The following is a 13412-nucleotide window of genomic DNA, read 5'->3' on the forward strand; positions in this document are numbered from 1 at the left end:
CAGGCTTCAAACACCGCAAAACAACTTCAGCACTTTCAATTAGTGATTTTTACAATTCCTTGGTGCACATTCCACAGCGTTTACGGCAATGTTATCTATGTATTGCAAAGTATTCTCAAAATAATTCTAGAATAGGATCAGTACCAGTTATGTACTTTAAAATCTAATCAAACAAGACCTTCAAACTCTCTCAGACATTGGCTTTGTCATACAGAGGCATGCTTTAACTTTTTCCTGACTTCCCTACGGCAAATAGACAAGGCTACCCAATGGAGCTATCGTTCATCTCACACTTCAGCTGTCAGGTCTCGGAAGAACACCTCTGTCTTCTCCCTCTTGAGGCACAAGAAACTTGTTTTAGAATCACAGAATGTTTTTGATTGGAAGGGACCTTTAAAGATTATCTTTTCCAGTGGACGTCAGGGTGGCTCAAGTCCCCTAGCAGAATCAGGGCCTGCAAGTGTGACACTTCCTGTAGTTGCAGTAAGAATGCTTCATCTACATCCTCCCCTTGACACACAGTCTGTAGTAAACACCAGCCATAAGGTTTCCTTTATTGGCTTGGTCTCTAATTTTCATCCATAAGCTCCTGACCTGTGCATTGCCATCTCAAAAAAAAGCACTGTGTAATCAATCCATTTTTTAATGTAGAGGGCAGCACTGTGACCCTTCCTCCCTTGCCTGTCCCTCCTAAACAGTTTCTAGCCATCAATTGCATCATGCAACCACACGATTCATCCCACCAAGTTTCAGTGACAGTGGTCAGATGACAGTTTTCCAGCTCCTTTCAGCTGTTAGCCATGCCGCGTGCATTGGTATAGAAGCATTTCAGGCTGACTCTCAACTCTCTCACCTTTCTCACGGAACCTTTTTGAAGGGTTGGGGTGCATTCATCTCTTCTGTGGCAGATGCGCTCATCCACCCTGCTGCTTGTGAGTATGCAAGTGTCCTGGCTTTGGACTCCATCCCACAAGCTCATTAGTTGAAAGTGTGATACACTAAGTCAGCCAACCCGCCAGCAAAGATTCTCTTCCCTTTTCTAGGTATGCAGATCCCATCTCTCCCCAGTAATCTGTATTCCTCAAACAACATCCTGTGATCACAGAAACTAAAACAGTGGTGATGACACCAGCCACAAAGCCAGGCATCAATCTGCATAATGTGTCAACCTCCGCCTGCACCCCTATCTCTGACAGGCAAGATAAAAGTAGAAGATCACTTGGGCCCCTGTCCCCTTCACTCATGCACCCAGGGCTCCTAAAGTCCTGCTTGATCTTGCCCAGGTTCTGCTTTACCATGTCACTGGTGCCCACGTTTTAAAATATCTCATGGATACGACATAGCGTCTGTATTTAGTCCTGTATTAAGTCTTCAAAACAACATGGACCAAATCCTCAGAACATGGGACTGAGGATCTTGCACAAGAGGGTCTGAGCAGATAAATCCCTCAACAGATGTAGTCAATTGGATACTGTGGCAAAAATAACTATTCTCACAACTAAGTTCAAGTAAAGGAAGGTAGTAAGGGGGATACAGGGAAACAGTTTCAATTCCACATACAAAATTAAGGAGATCAACAATGAAATACTCCTCAGAACCCTAAAGTCGACCTCTCCTGGCTTAAAGGTGTTTGGAAGGACAAAGGTCAGTAACAGCCATAAAAATTATTCAAGGGTAGAAAATGCCTCACAGCAAGAAACTTAAAGAACTTCATTCCACTACTGAAGAACTCAAACCCACAGATTAAGTTGTGAGGAAAGACAGTAGCTGGATGCTAAAGCCAGGAAAACACCAGCTACAAACAAGGACTACACTTTTAAAACTAAAGATAATTAACCACTAATAAGAAATATTAACAATGGAAATTGACCCAAGGATGAAATATCTTTCTCGAACGTGTTCATAAAACACCACTTTACTAACATGCAAGAAAAGTTAGGAACTGATGCTAACAAACTTTTTGGTACAATACAAAACATCCATTTATGAAACGAGAACTCATAAAAAAAACTAAGCTAACGTACAAGCCAGCAACTGTCAGCCCATCCTGGAAATCTGCACTGGCTTTTTACATTTGAAGAAAAATGAGACAGAACTGGATGTTATCTTTTAGCATATTATCCCTAAGAAATAACACAGCTAACTACTTCAAATCAGCATGATTCACGCAGTTAAAAAAGAGATAGTACAGTTTCTGGAGGTGTTTCTTCCAGAAACCCACACCTTTTCCCAAACTCTTCAGTTTGGGAACTCTTCTCTCACTGTAATAACGTGTAAACTAACAGAATACCACATCTTAGCTCCAAGAGCCAAAACCTCACTGCCTAAAACAGCAGGGGAAAAAAGTATTCTTTTTTTAATCAATAAATCTTTTAAAGATAATAATTTAAATTTCTTTTTATGAGTCATAAAATGCTGAGAACTCTAAATCCAACACCTAAAACACATATTGCCATTGAATGCACCACTGCTGTAGACTTCTGCTAGCGCAGCCAATTTTTCTTTTAAATCCTATTGCTTTGTTCATCCTAAGCAGACACTAGATCAGGAATTTGCACTGGTTCAGCCACACAGTTGTAATTCTAATTCTGACAATTTTGTTATAGTCAGAGAAGTCCAAATACATGTCACACAATTTTCCCAGCATAACAGGAGCCTACTTGGGACAGCTTCTCCAAGACGTGATCCAATGACCTCCACTGAGGCAGTTTTAACCCAGAGGGATGACAAATGCAGAGAACAATTAAAGTAGTCCTCAGTTTCTCAGCACAGTCACAGTCCCTCCTGCCTGTTCCCCAATACAATCAGATATTCAACCTCAATGTAAGAGGTGGGGCAGAGAAGAGGGAAGAATGGATGTAACATAGTGTAAGTAAAATCCAAATGAATTTAACTCCTTTTTTTTCTCCAGAAGTAATCAAAAGACACCACAAAAATTGATATATTCTATGTGTGTACTTAATTCAGTTGGAACTCCAAACAAAACAAAACAAAACAAGCCAACCCAAAACCCAAACACCACACCAGAACACCACAATGCCACAGAATTTCGGACTTCTGTCCCAAAGACTCCCCTGCAACACTCAAGAAAATCTCCCTAGAAGATACTGCTTTGGGAATATCCTTCACTATAAAATACTCACTTCCTTGAGGTTGAAGTCCATGTTGCACTGTATAAAGTGAAGACAGGGGTAGTAACACTGACATTTACACATAGAGATCTTTGCAATATATGCTGCTTTTCTTCAATGATATTATCTGCCCTCCAGATCAGCTTTTTCTGTCAGTATTTTCCACGTATTCTCAGCCCTCAGAATCATGTAAAGTCTACCCTCAATTCCACTGCAGATCAGTTTGAACGTATGCAATATACTAATTTCAACCAGAGTAGACAGTACTTGTGGAATTATTCCACAGCTGAGTCCCACTGTTTCTGCCCTGTTAGAAATAAGGCTAGCATGGGCTCCATGCAACATCATACACAGTATCTTCTACATCAAATCTGAAAGAATTTCTGCGATTTACTTTTGCCATCTGAATACTGATAGTTTTTCTGATCACCACAGCACAAATTTAGAAATACAAGACAGCTGTGGGCTATGAGAGCTCCAGCATTAGGCCTAAATCTTAGACACGAGAAGGATTATTCATAGTTTACAGCAGGCAAAAGCCTCCTCATTGTGAATCTCTGTAACAGAGCTTACTTATCCCTAAAAGAAAACATTGAGATGTTTAAGCTCATTAAAAAACCAAACAAACAAACAAACAACAAACAACACTAAAGTAATACCTTAGAAATACTACATTAGAATATTACACATGTTCCCTGAGTGAAAGGACAGCAGTATGTTGCTACTATGTCCTGGGTAAATATTTTGACTGAGGTTTTCTTTGTTTAGGCTTAAATCTGGAAAAGAGAAAGCAGTATACCTAAACCTTTTGCTACAAACAAAAACTACCTAGGAGAAAGGACCTTCCCATTCTATTAAGTGAAAGCATCTGCACAGTCTTTACAGTCAGCTGTAACCACCACATGACTCAAATTCAGCATTAAGGCCTGGCAGTCTCTTTAATGCCAAAAATGAAAGGATTCCAGTATTTTCAGTAACAGTCAAGTCACCTGTTCACAACTGCTTGCTTATACCACATGACAAGCAAGTGCCCTGCACAGCAAAAGCACCTTAAGAGAAACAAACTCCCAAGTTAGGGAACACCTGTCTTGTAATTGCTTGTAGAGCTTGAATTTGGCCTGGCTTTACACCATTCGTTACAGTACAGTCTTAAATTGCACACTCACTTCCTACAGTCCCCCCACAAAGGGCCTCCTGCCTCTCTCAGCAGACAGGCTGGACACAGCCCTTGCTTCACAAGCAGTTGCTCAGTATTTTGCCACTTCATCTCTCCAACTGTGATGCTAGACCTTGGTTACTGCAACCCAAACCGAAAGCAATGCACTTCCTCATGGGTTCTTCTGTCCCACTGATTACTGCCAGATCAGAATGCCTCACAGCTAATAACCAACTTATTTTCACATCTGCCTCACAGCACAGGCATGTTGACAGCCTCAATATACACACAATGAACAAACACATGCACACACCTTACCCTAAAACTGGTCGTGTCTAATAATCTGGATATCTAGTTTAAGAAACTTTGGAGGGTAGCTAATGCTAAGTGGCATCTTGTGATGCTTGAATCCTTCTGCTTGCTTGCGTTGTATCCCTTAGAGACTAGCTGACATCCTTCTCCTTGTGATCTCAAAGTTAGACACCCAGCCCACAAAGGGTGCAATTAGAGAGCCATCCGAAAAACCTCAGAGGTTTTGTGGAAGATGCAATGACAGAAGCTGATTCTCAGGAGAGGAGGCTCTTCCGTGCCTTGCATCCCCTCTTCTGGCACATACAGCCCAGTGCAGGCACACGTTCTTTCCTACACAGCCCTGATGAGTTACTTCCCCCAGAAGGTCCATGCAGGCACACTCCACATTGAGAACCTTTGAGTTGGATGGTCCAGCTGTTGAGTCTTTGGCTTTTTTTAGCTGAGTAAGAAATTAGAAGTTATTTTGAAAGAGCAAACTAAGCAAGCAGAAGCTCTACAATGCAGCCCCACAGTGACAGGTACACAGTTTATCAGGAGCGTTGAAGCAGTTCAACCCACTGCACCCATCTTCTGCTACTTGAGCTATAAAGGTGAATTAATGGCAGTTGTGTATCATCATGATCTCTCTGGGCCTAAACTAAAGGCAGACACTGGATGAGAAGATTTCAAACGTGCACAGACAGCTACAATAAAAACACTGCTCTCGTAAAACACATTGCTGTTTTCTCCTAGTGGCAGAAGTAGAAAAGTCTCCATGTGAAGAGAAATGAAGCAAGCAGTAAAGGCACAGCATAAGCATCCTTACTTAAACAACCCCTTTATTTTCTTTCACTGGCTGTCAGATGGCTGCACATTTTCCCATAAGCATAAGCAAGGCTGACCCATTTGAGCAGCTCTGATAGAAACCTATTCACCAAGTTCTTCACTCTTCTGTTAAATTTATACAGGAACCCTACAAGATGAACACATGAGGTTTCTCAAGAATTCTCAGTGGACTTAGTGCAAGTGGTAACTTCTATCCTTTAAAATAGTATTTTAAAGTGTTTTCTACTGTTAGTGGAAGCTGTTGGCCAAATGATCACAAACCACTTCACATAAAATACCAACAACTTACAAAGCTCAGACACTGTGAGAAAAACATAACACATACACATAATCGTTAACACAAGTTAGGGTATGATAATGTACGGGTAATACCACTAGAGCTATCAAAACATTTGTGAAGAAAAAAAAAAGCAAGCAGACAGAAGCTGCATGAGACACACTTATTTCACAATAGCTATTATAGGTCCAAGCTGTGCATCTAGTTCCAAAAGGGTGTTATTTAAATAAGCAGCTAGGTAATTATCTGCTTTGTAATTACAGTCGCAAGTGTTTCTCCAGGCACTGTGTTGGTATTACATCAGCAGCTTAGCAGTGAAACAGGAATCGACTTCTTTCTTTGCAGATTATAATAGGACATCAGCAGACACCTCTGCTCCAAATATGTAGGGGAAATGAAACTTAAGGTAAGCCTTGTTGCTACAATGAATCACCGAAGTCCATTAGTAAATTCCACTCCTGTTATTTCCCTCCACACACATTTGTTACTTCTTTCCCGATTTTAAGATTCCCTACTTCTGTAGTTAATACTAACGTTCCAAAGATGATCATCAATATGCACTATTAAAGAGGACATTTTCTGGCCTTCAAAAGAAATAATAAAGAGCTGTTACAGGCTAGATATATCCATTTGCCCTTAGAACTGAACAGGAATAATAAATTCTCTTTGTAGGCAAAAACATCAGCAGGAGGGCGAGTAAGGAACCCCACTTCCTCCCACTCTCCCCCACCAAACAAAAAAACAGAAAGAAAGTCATGCACAAGGAAGCTGTGTTGCTGAAAAGGAAGGCATCAGCTCTCCCTGATGGACTGAACTCGCACACACTTCGGGGGAATATCGCCCAGTCCCCACAAGACAGGGCCTGGAGCAAAGCCAGCATGCTGACTCAGTAATAAAAGTGCCTATTCCTGTACTAAGTCTTCCTGTTGTTAAACAGCTAGTCACCTGGTTAAAACAGGAACTATTTCATTGAGAAATCCTCCCAACAGAAAAACACCATCAACTCTCACTCCACTTTTTGTACTGCAAAGTATTATTAATTAAGGAAGGTGTGCAGGGAAGGACTTGAAGTTCGCCCTATTATTTCAGAGTTGTGGGGTTATTTTTTTTCCTTTGCAATGAAATACTTTAAAACTTATCTCAAGGAACCTTATGTTATCACCTGAAGGCTTAACCTTCCTTTTTTTAGATTAATGTAAGTGCAGAGGCCAACCTAATGAAATACTGTTTTATTTCTACAGGTTGAAGAGATGCTTACAGAGGTGTCTCTTCCAATTCACAGGCAGTCTCCAAACCAGAGAATTCAATGCAGTTATTTTTTGCTTTAACATCTCTTAAAAAAATAAAAAAGAAAAAAAGGACACAACAAAAAAAAGAGAAAGAAAAAAGCTTACTATCCTAATTCAGGACATGGTTTTTCCTGTTCTCTGAACTCAGATCAGATGAGTATTTAAAGATACAATTCCTTTGTTACTTGCAATATTAGAAATGCTATTCTTATGCTCAGACTGACCTTAATGATTTGACATAGCTGCAAATAAAAATCCTTAATACTTCAACAAATATGAAGAACTTAAGTAACTGGTTAGTGAGAAAGACACAGATATAAAACCCAGACTATCAGTCTTCTTTCTAGGTCCATTTCCCACAAATTATTCATGATAATGACACATAATAGCAAGTGCTGATAGAGTAGATTTCCTGTGGTTTGTACCCTCTTGAAGGTTAATGTTTTATATTCAGTGAAAAAAGAAGGGCAACAATTAAATAACAGTGATACTTTTGACTTACGCTGAAGGGATGGAGGAAAGCTGTCTTGCTAAAGGCTAATAATGCATGTATTTCTTATTTACTATTAACTTAAATGAAAATGAACTTCAGCTATATCAAGTTTTTGCACTTCATTTTGTTCAAATAAGAAAATCAAGTCCTGCTTTTTACTTCTGCATATGGTCTATTTTTTCCTGACTTACTAGTGTGTACCTTATGTCTAGACAATAACCCTATCTTTGCATTTTCTAATTCTTTAATAACTACAAAATCTTATTTTCCAAAATTTCTTCCAGTGCTTTAATAAAATATTTCTAAGCTACAAACATTTCTTCCACCAACTCCTAAACACAAAGCCCATAAAACAAGTATTAAATACTACCACAGCAGAAAACAGTACGTAGTACTTCTCCAAACCACAGTTCAAGTTGCATCCATTTTCTTTGCTTCCATTTCCATACACAAAAAGTACAGACAACTTTAAGATCTCAAGTGCAGACCACCATCTTTTATGCCCCCGCAACTGAAGACTCTACTTCAACTTTATTTTTTTACTGCAATAGCACATAACAACAGTTACCTAGCATGAAAGACTACTGATGCACATGTGGAGGTAAAGGATGTGATTAAAATCACTGTTCATAGATATTTTAGGGATGGTGCTTGAAATTCCTAGCTTTATGAAACAAGAAGGAGCTACAAGTGAATTTTACAGAGAGCAAAGATGAGATAGCACAAGAGGAAGGAAGCATGTGTGCTGCCTTTTCCTAGCAGGAACAAAACTGACCACATAACATCTAGAATGTGATTTTTGGCTGGATGCTGATAAAATTGCTTCCTACATCTTTATTTAGCACACGTTAGAATCTGTCACCAGCACAAACATAATTTTGAGTGCTGCTTTTCTTTAAGGAAGCCCTTCTCAAGACTTAAGGACTCCTATTTTTCAACTCAGTAATAATCGGATAATCAAGCTAAAGAATTGCAAAGGCCCACAAAGCAAACTGCCAGAAAACTCAAATATAGGCTATTTAGACTGGCCACACATACTCATTTAAGGTTTCTGCCTTTGCATTTTTTACTCTACATCTTTTCAACTAAAATGAAAGACAAATTCTCATTTTTTCTTGAACTACCACACACTGCCTAGAGAACTAAAAGGTAAATCTGTTTTTGTAAGTACTTGAACAGACACATCCACCACTTGTTTAAAATTGGCTTTTGAAAAAGGTCAGGGAAATTTAATGAGTAATTTTCACATTTCAGAAGCCAAAGAGCACGTAACAAATACTGCGCCAATGACCAGCTAAGAGATGCAGAAAAGCTCATCTTTGAGGTACCTGTAACAGTACTTCATCTCTTCATAAAACAAGACCGAGAAACTCAGTCCATCCCTTAGGCTACCCAAAACCCACATTTAACTGCTGTGTTCTACACAGCTTCATCTGTGAATTTCAATGCAAAGTCTACGACCACCTCATCGGCATATAAACACAGACCTGACCTCCAAAAAGCAATTCGGATTTGCTAGCCATGAAGGGAGTCTGAAATTCCATACCTCAAACTGTGTGCTCCATGGCATCTCCTTAGGTTGGGAGGAAAAAAAGGTAATATTTATGCCAGAACAAAGTTTAAAATCATTTGTAAAAGACAAAATATATTACCATTGCAGAGCTGAGGACGAAATAAAACTCTTCGTGTGTAAAAGAAGCCTTTCTACTTTAGGAGATGAGGAATGGTCGCTCCAGGGGGAGAAAAAAAAACAAAAACAAAACAAAAAAAAACCCCACACCACCAAAACCAGAACAACTTTCCATGTTTCACTAACCCTAATCGTTGGTTACAGTAAAGATCAAAGCAGTGGCTCTATATAGGTATTATGTTAGAAATGAGAGACCTGCGTTAGCACGTTCAGGTGGTTCATTCATAGACATTCTGGCTCCAAGAAAATATTTGCTCATGCTTGTGCAATCACAGCACTACGGCATTTTTACACTCTGACCTGTTCCAATGCGGTCTCAAACTGGCAATTCAGTCCTGACTGCAACAAAGTCTGAACTAGTTCTAGGCATACAATTCCTCCTCTCCTTCAAGGAGCGTAAAGGACACTATTTACTAGAGAAACGTGGTAACTGAGGGGACAAAAATGTGTACAACATAAAAATCCTGACAGGCTGAAGGTAGACCAAGTTGGCTGAGCACAGACACAAAAGGTAACAACAAAAATAGGAGAAATTTCTCCTCTGACATATATTTCTGGAACACTCATTTATAGGAATATTGTGCCTGGTAAATTAACAAGTTTTAGACTGATAGGATAAAAATTCTGGTTTTCAATGTTCTCCATTTTCATAGATTACAAACACAGCAGATTACTTCTGGAAACTAAAATTTATGTTATTTATGACGCTAATCTGGAACTTTGTAACTGGACAGTCTTGCAGGTGTGAACGACCCCCATGCTAGCTCATTTATCTTGCTAGCCAGCAAAAACAACACAAAAGCAAACTCAAATTGTCTGCAAACCTCAGTACTGCTATTAACACCTACAGCTGAAAAACATACTGGAGGAAAGCAAGTACTGAAACATCATTCTGGTTTTGAACATACATTGGAAGAATTGAAACCTCTCAACATCTGCACCTCAGCAAAGTCATCTGAAATGGAGGAATCAATAAGATTATTCTGAACCAGAACATTACACGGAAAGCTTATAAAACAAGTAATCTATGCAGTGTCAGGAAAAGTTTGAATACTATAAAGACAGGTAATAACTGGTTAAAAAACCCAAATCGAAACAGAATGGGCTACTTGCTATCTCAATACTTTTGGACAGAAAATTCTAATTAACGAGTTCTTGCTATGTTCCCTGGTAAAATATCTTGAGCTTCTTTGAATACTGTTTTTCTTGGGGGTTTTTGTTTTTAAAAGGCCTGAATAAACTGATTTGCATTAATTGGACAAACAGAATGCCAGTTACGGCCTGTTGGGAATCAAGCAGAACTGAAATTTTACTTTGCCAACCTGAACTGCATGGCAATGACTAAACCATGCCATTCAGGAGAGGAAACGCTGCTAAGAAGCCCCTGGAAAAAAAAAAAAAAAAAGTAAAGGGGAGTGGGGGGGTGAGAGCATGGTGACACAAGATAACAAACAAAAAAGCAAAGTAATCTGGATTCTGAATAGATAAGCATATGCTTGGTTGGTATACAGACATCAACAAATGCATAGGGGAAAAAACCCACTCTTCCAGAGGGTGGCTCTTGCATTAGGAGTATATAAAAAGCCTTCCTAGAAAACTTACTCTACTAGAATCAACAATGAAACAATGGGCTGTTATTAGGAACCCAGAGAGTGCTTTGGTCTGTTTGCCTTTCCAAGTAACAGGGGTGGGAGTGAAGATGGAGAAGGAAACCTGTGAACCTGGAACACCAGACAGGCTGCTATATTGAAGCAGTAAGGCCATGCACTGAACAGTGTAATCCCAAACAACATGTTCAGTAAGGAAAATAGTGAGTCTAAGCACAGCCCTGATATTTAGCTAAGAAAAAAAAAATGTTTTTAAAAGGATCATGGTATTACACAGAATGGGTCCTTGTTTGTTGTGGTGGTGGTAGTGCTTTTTCTTACCAACAGCAACCTAAAGCATGAAGTTCCTCCAGCCATGTAAAACAGCCGTTTATATACCCCAAAGAAGAACACTTCTTCTGGCTTTAGGAAATTTACATAGGAAAGATCAGTAAATAGAAGTCCATTACCTGTAAAATTTGTCTCCATAGAGGTGCCCTTGTTTCTAACAACCAGGGTAAGAAAAACAACAAAATAATTATATCCGTACATGCTTGGCTGATGTAATGAAATTCCTCTCTCTGCTTCCATCTAGTAAGAAAGAGTGCAGCAGAAACAGCAGCGGATCAGCGTCAAACCCTGGGCACAAATACTTATTTCTGAAGCAACAGGAACTAAATAAGGGTGGATGATCACAACCTCTTAAGTTGCACATTCATAGTATTCCTAACTGCAAAACGGAACCAAACAGCCCAAGACCTTATAATTAGCAATTCAGACCAGAGATGTATGGAAAAGCAGTACAAAATACTTGCATACCCATCAGCAGTACCTTTCAGACAATAAGGAATCTCTTCAAATTACCACATTATTCCACTGCGTGTTTGTGCTCAACAGGAAGCTGCTGAACTTGTCCCTCCCCTACACACCCCCAGGCAAAGGCCCCCGGTAAACACTTGGGTGAATCTGGGCACCATGGCCAACAGCATTTAATGGACTACTCGTGAACTGACTTTTTCTTGGATGGGGTTCCCCTACACTGACACTAGATATTCTGGGGCATTAAAGTTGGTGTCCCTCACACAGGGACAAAGCTGCAACATTTTCAAAAATCCATGCTTATTTAGCTTGCTTTTTATTGCCAGTAATAGGGTTGGTTTATGTATTATTTACCATAACTACTTTCAAAACTATTTTTGTTTTCCTCTCCATTACCCATGTTCTAGTCCTGCTTGGCAATAATGCCAAAATGAAAGTTATATTTCACAGTGAATAAATTTATGCAGTACACTGCAAGACTGAGTAGAAAAGCTAGAATCAGCTAGAAAAAAAGCTAAAAAAAATGTGAGTTTCTGTGGTTGTCTGACCCTGGCTGAATGCCAGGTGCCCACCAAAGCTGCTCTATCACTCCCCTCCTCAACCAGACGGCAGAGACGAAATATAATGAAAGACTTGTGGGTCGAGATAAGGACAGAGAGAGATCACTCAGCAATTGCCACCACAGGCTAAACAGACTTGACTTGGGGAAATTAATTAAATTTATTACCATTCAAATCAGAAAAAAACCCCCCACCTTTCCTCCATCCCTCCTTTCTTCCCAGGTTTAATTTAATTCCCAATTTCTCTACCTCCTCCCCTCAAAGCAGCGCAGAGGAATGAGGGTTATGGTTAGTTCATGGCACATTTCTGCCACTCCTTCCTCACACTCTTCTTCCACTCCAGCATGAAGTCCCTCACCTGGGAGACCGTTCTCCATGAACTTCTCAAACATGAGTCCTTCCCACAGGCTGCAGTTCTTCACACACTGCTCCAGTGTGGGTCCCTGCCACAGGGTGCAGTCCTTCAGGGATGGACTACTCCAGCGTGGGTCCCCTGGCAAGTCCACAAGTCCTGCCAGCAAACCCGCTCCAGTGCGGGCTTCCCATGGGTCACAGCCTCCTTCAGGCATCCACCTGCTCCAGCGCGGGGGCCTCCCTGGGCTGCAGGTGGATATCTGCCCCACCATGGACCTCCACAGGCTGCAGGGGCACAGCCTGCCTCACAGTGGGCTTCACCACAGGCTGCAGGGGAATCTCTGCTCCAGCACTTGGAGCACCTCCTGCCCCTCCTTTGCTGACCTTGATGTCTGCAGAGTTGTTGCTCTTCAATAGTCTCACCCCTCTCTCCCACTGACGCAACTTTTTTTTTCTTTCCTCTTACTGTGATACCTTAAAGGCACTACCGCTGTTGCTGATGAGCTTTGCCTTGGCCAGCAGTAGGTCCACCTTGGAGCCGGCTGGCATTGGCTCCACAGGGCACGGGGGAAGATTCTGGCATCTTCTCACAGAAGCTGCCCCTGTAGCCCCCCTGCTGCCAAAACCTTGCCATGTAAACCCACTACATTCCACACCTCACCTCTGAAAATCACGCATTTAGGAGTTTTCCTTCAAATCCATGCTCATCATACAAAGTTCATCATACAAGTTCACAGACTTCACCCACTACCAAGGAAAAGAATTCTCCATGCTAAAAATCAAAATAATGTCATCACAACACTGAATCAAAGTGGACAATTTACACACAATCCACCCCTCATCATGGTGAAGGGACAACAGAAATTCTCCATGATCATTTTGCTCTTCACTCTCTAGCTGTGTTCAGTCCATGTTTTGCT

At 40.6% G+C, this 13412-nt stretch overlaps 1 protein-coding gene across 4 annotated transcripts in view; it reads right to left on the reverse strand.

The window, feature by feature from the left end:
- The window catches only part of WDFY3 (WD repeat and FYVE domain containing 3), a 185231-nt gene that overhangs the window by 125789 nt on the left and 46030 nt on the right, over positions 1–13412 (reverse strand). The window lies entirely within an intron of this gene.

The sequence above is a fragment of the Falco peregrinus genome, chromosome 2 (genome assembly GCF_023634155.1).
Source record: "Falco peregrinus isolate bFalPer1 chromosome 2, bFalPer1.pri, whole genome shotgun sequence".
In the NCBI taxonomy this organism is placed as follows: domain Eukaryota; kingdom Metazoa; phylum Chordata; class Aves; order Falconiformes; family Falconidae; genus Falco; species Falco peregrinus.